The 5,517-nt window shown below is 39.9% G+C and overlaps 1 protein-coding gene across 1 annotated transcript in view; it reads right to left on the bottom strand.

The window, feature by feature from the left end:
• The window catches only part of LOC122540119, a 20,707-nt gene extending 15,749 nt beyond the window's left edge, over positions 1-4,958 (bottom strand). The window contains exon 1 of the mRNA XM_043675427.1: positions 4,331-4,958. The gene's annotated coding sequence lies outside the window, so the exon portion shown is untranslated. The remainder of the gene's footprint in view (positions 1-4,330) is intronic.
• Positions 4,959-5,517: the final 559 nt, after the last annotated feature.

The raw sequence follows: 5,517 nt of genomic DNA, 5'->3' as shown, positions 1-5,517 counted from the left end.
GCTAATGTGCTGTCTGCCTTCTTGATCACCCTAACCACCTATGTTGCCGATTTCAGGGATCTATGGGCCTGTACACCCAGATACCTCTGTATGTCAATGCTCCTAAGGGTTCTGCCATTTATTGTATAGTTCACACGAATCAGTTCAGATTAAACTTCATCTGCCATTCCTGTGTCCAATTCTGCAATCTATCTATATCCTGCTGTATCTTTTGACAATCCTCCTCACTTTCTGCAGCTTTGCCAGTTTTGATGTCATCCGCAATCTTACTAATCACACCCCCTATATTTTCCTCCAAATCATTCATATATATTACAAACAACAAAAGGTCCTAGCATGGATCCCTGTGGAACACATTAGTTCCTGATCTCAAAAAGTACCCTTCCACCTTCTCTGACCAAGCCAGCTTTATATCCATCTAGCCAGCTCAGCCTGGATCCTACAAGACTCCACCTTTTGCACCAACCTTCCATGAGATGCCTTATCAAATACCTTACTAAAGTCCATGTAGACAACATCTACTGCCCTTTCCTCATTAATTATTTTCACCACCTCAATCAAGTTGGTGAGACATGACCTTTCCTACACAAACCCGTGCTACTTATCACTAATCAGACCATTTGCTTCCAAATGTGAATAAGTCCTGTCTCAGTGTCTTCTCCACCACTGACATCAGGCTCACTGGCCTGTAATTACCTGGAATATGTCTGTTTCTCTTCTTAAAGGAAGGAACAACATTGGCCATTCTCCAGCCCTCTGGAACTTCACTTGAGACAAAGAGGATGCAAAGATATCTGATAACGGAAGTAACTTTGCTCACTGAGCAGGAAGGTTCGTTTTCAGATGTTTCATCACCACACTAGGTAACATCATCAGTAAGCCTCCAGGGAGGCACTGGTGGTTGGGCCCGCTTTTTATTTGTGTTTATGCTTCCTTGGATTGGTGATGTCATTTCCAGTTCTTTTTCTCAGGGGGTGGTAAATAGCAATCATTCTAACACCCACAAACAAAGTTCCATTTACCACCCTCTGAGAAAAAGAGCAGGAAATTACATCATAAACCCAAGGAAACCTAAATACATAAATAAAAAGTGGGTCATACCACCAGTGCTTCACCAGAGACTCTCTGATGATGTTACCTAGTATGGTGACGAAACGTCTGAAAACGAACCTTCCCACTCAGCAAGCAAACCTACATCCAGAACCTCAACCTGAGCTGCAAATCTTCTCAAAACTCACTAATATCTGATAAAGCTCCAGCTATTTCATCCCTTGCTTCCTATAGTATCCTGGGATAGATCCCATCTGACCCTGGGGACTTGTTTACCTTAATACACTTCAAGATACCCTACACTTCTTCCTTCATTATGTTGAAATACCGGAATGTACTCACACATTGTTTCATTACCTCAACATCCCTTGTGCCCCTTTCTTTGGTGAATACCAATGTAACGTATCTATTAAGGATTTCACCCATTTCCTCTGGCTCCATAAATAACCTCCCTCCTTTATTCTTGAGTGGGTCTATTCTTTCACTAGCTCTTGCACCTAACATAGAACATAACAGCACCTCGATGTAGTGCCGACCTCTTATCCTACTCTAAGATCAAGCAAACCTACATACCTTACATTTTACTATCATCCATGTGCCTATCCAAGAGTTGCTTAAATGTTCATAATGTATCTGACTCTACTATCACTGCTGGCAGTGCATTCCACTCACCCACCACTCTGTCTTTAGAATCAAGCTCTGACATCTCCCCTAAACCTTCCTCCAATCACCTTAAAATAATGTCCCCTTGTGGTTGCCATTTCTGTCCTGGGAAAGTCTCTGGCTATCCACTCTATCTATGCCTCTCATCATCTTGTACACCTCTATCAAATCATCTCTCATCCTTCTTCGCTCCAATGAGAAAAGCTCTAGCTCCCCCAACCTTTCTTCAAGACAGGTAGCATCCTGATAAATCTCCTCTGCACTCTCTCTAAAGCTTCCACATCCTTCCTATAATGAGGCAATCAGAACTGAACACAATATTCTATGTGTGGTCTAACCAGGGCTTTACAAAACTGCAGCATAACCTCACGGTTCTTAACCTCAATCCCCCTGCTAATGAAAGCCAACATACCATATGCGGCCTTAACAATCCTATCAACTTGAGTGGCAACTTTGAGGGATCTATGGACATGGACCCCAAGATCCTGCTATTCCTTCACACTGCCAAGGGTCCTATCTTTAACCCTGTATTCTGCATTCAAATTCGGCCTTCCAAAGTGAATCCCTTCACACTTTTCCAGATTTAACTCCATCTGCCACTTATCAGCTCAGTTCTGCATCCTGCCAATGTCCTTTTGCAACCTACTATCCACAACTCCACCCAACATTTGTGTCATCAGCAAACTTACTAACCCATCTTTCCACTTCCTCATTTAAGTCATTTATAAAAATCTCAAAGAGCAGATGTCCCAGAACAGATCCCGACAGAACAGGTCATGGAGCTCCAGGCTGAATACTTTCTACCTACTATTACCCTCTGACCTTTATGGGCCAGCCAATTCTGTATCCAGACAGCCAAATTTTCCTGTACTCCATGTCTCCTTACTTTCTGAATGAGCTTACTATGGGGAACCTTACCAAATGCCTTGCTAAAACCCATGTACACCATATCCAATGCTCTACCATCAATGTGTTTTGTCACATACTCAAAGAATTCAGCAAGGCTTGTGAGGCATGACCTGCCCCTCACAAAGCCATACTGACTAATTCTAATCCAGCTATTATATGTATAAAATATCTTGGATTCTCCTTATCCTGCTGGCCAAGGACATTTCCTAGCCCCAGGTGAATAAACAAATAAGCAAGTAAGACCTGAACCAGGTCCTCCTGGCTCAGAGATAGGTACAAGCTGTTGAAAGAGTTATGATGTTGCACTGCCTTGCTCTCAGATTGCTGGCAGTTAATTGACCGCTTAAGGGCCTCAATTGCTGACAATTTGAGAAAGTCCCCATTGGGCCTTCTCACTTAATTGGGAAAGTAGCAAGGAATGATCAAGTATCTTTTCAGGGTCAATTTGCCCAATATTTCTCTTCTCACTACCTCCAGGTTGTGGAATATTGTGCCCAAATTCTTAGTTCCTCCATTCCTTGCTCTTAACCTAAACGAATGTCAACACAGGTTTAAAGCTACATTTGCAACTTGGCCAAATCATTTTTAAAAATAACTAACATGAGCTTAACAAATTGTTCTTCAGTCATTAGTAGCCTGCTATGATAGATATGTTCCCAGCATCAGGAACATGGCATGTTAATTTACCTCAGCTCTTTGCTACTAAAACCTTTAGTCTTTTGCGAAAAATGAACTTGATTATTCAAGTGCACTCTTCCACAAACTCACAACTTGTCCGAAATGCAGCAAACTATACACTATCTCATACTAACTTCCAATCATTAATTATCCCTGTACTTGCAGATCTACTGTAAATTTAATCTCCTTGTTTCCATCTTCAAATCCCCCACTGTCTCACCCTACACTATTTCTGCAGTGTATCCCTAACCGTTGGCTCTCTTATTTTAGGGTTTTATATATTTATGCTCCTACCTTTTGTTTCACTTTCTCCAACTTGCTCCCTAAACCATTCCTGCCCACAGATTCTCTCTCTTAAAACTCTTCTCAACATTCATCTTTTAGACTGAGTCATTTGATGTTTTTTTTCAATCTCTTTTGACTATTTTCAAAGTTTTTACATTAAGGGTGCTATACAAGTCATTGTAATAAATTAATTAATTCTCATTACCTTCAAGCACATGCAAGGAATTCACTTTTGAAAGGCCCCTCCAATAGTGTGATCATTCTCACTGCAAATAATGGGACCCGAGGAACCAACTAAGTCTACTTTATAAAAATTAAAACTATTGTAGTGCATCGGCAACATCACTACCACTGTGCCAGAAAGCCCACGGTTTAGGATCCACCTACTGCAAAGGTGTGACAGACATGTCTGAACAGGTAGATAAAAATATCTTAAAAATACTTTTTAAAGCTTACTCATAGTGATAGGCAGACTGCCTATCTTCTGGAATAATTATCCCTCCGCTTGATATCAACACTGCACTGGAGATCATACTTATAATAAGATGACTGCTCAGAGCAGCACCAGGTATGTTTTAAAACTCTGAAGGTTGTGGGGCAAAAAGGCAAAGGATGCCACTAAATTCGCAAAGAAACTTAATTAGAAGAATTAATAGATTTTGCATACATTGGAGAGGCAGCAAGAGCATACAAACAAGTAGATGTAGAGAAAAGGAACAAACAAAATAATTGGAGAAGCACTAACCATAATAATGTTAGAAATGTTCACGATCGGAACGGGAGCCAAGCTTCTTTCTGTATTCTGTCCAGCAGTATGATTGACCTGCTAAAGGAGCTCCACGATACTTGAGTCCTTGCTTGAATTCGTTTCTATAACATTTGTGCTTTGCGTCATAGACAAGGACATCAGTTTCATGAAATTGGACATTTCACAACATGTTCAACCCATCATAATCTTTTGGGTTTCTTTACTGACATCAACAAAAATGTTCAGTTCATCCTTAATCCAAAGTTAGGACGATTACGGTTACAATTCCAAAATACCAACATGGTACAATATTTTACAATAGTGACTACTGGTACTTTGTTTTAAAATAATTACTGATAAAATTATGACCTTGCTGCTATTACAATGCAAAATGTTCCAAGGTCAAATTAATGTGCAGAACCAACGTAGCAGTTAGAGCTCGAAATTTAGCAAGAAATAAATCCAAGCAAACAGCAGGACAATACTTTAGCAAATATTACTTGAAAAATATCTGTTTTCTGCATACAACAGGTTGCCTTTGATGCAGAACTAATTGACTGTCAGGGTAATGTCACAATTCCAAAGAAGTTACAATGTACTTGAAAATCATTAACTATTTCTCTCTCCACAGATGCTGTCAGACCCATCCATTTTTCATTTGTAATTTTATGACCTTACTTCTAGAGGGAACTAATTTTAATAACAGCAAGAGTTGGGATTGATTCTAAATCTACTTCTAACCCTGAGAATGGCTTCTGAATTGGAAACAAGGATACAGAATCACACTTCAACTTTTATCAAAATATTGTAATTCTTCTCATGCATTTTCAGTGCATGCTGGAAAAAAAATCGATGGGTAATGGCGGAGAGGAACAACATAAACATAGAAAATAAACTCTTCATGTCTGCTGCTCCCCATTCAGACCCCTGCCCTGCTCAACATTCACACTGCCGTTCTGTTACACGATTATTTCTTTTCTCTGCGTCTTGATAATGAATACGTTGCACCAATTGCAAATCAATTATGTGAATATAAAACATACGTAAATGAATATTTTTACTAGAAATATTGCTTAGACAAATATCATAGTTTATTTCCAGGCAATTGCACAGTAGGGGAGGTGATGGTCTAATGGCATTATTGATAGACTATTAATCCTGAGACCCTGGTGATGATCTGGGAA

This window comes from Chiloscyllium plagiosum, chromosome 34 (genome assembly GCF_004010195.1).
Source record: "Chiloscyllium plagiosum isolate BGI_BamShark_2017 chromosome 34, ASM401019v2, whole genome shotgun sequence".
In the NCBI taxonomy this organism is placed as follows: domain Eukaryota; kingdom Metazoa; phylum Chordata; class Chondrichthyes; order Orectolobiformes; family Hemiscylliidae; genus Chiloscyllium; species Chiloscyllium plagiosum.
This window is presented reverse-complemented; position numbering and strand designations above follow the sequence as displayed.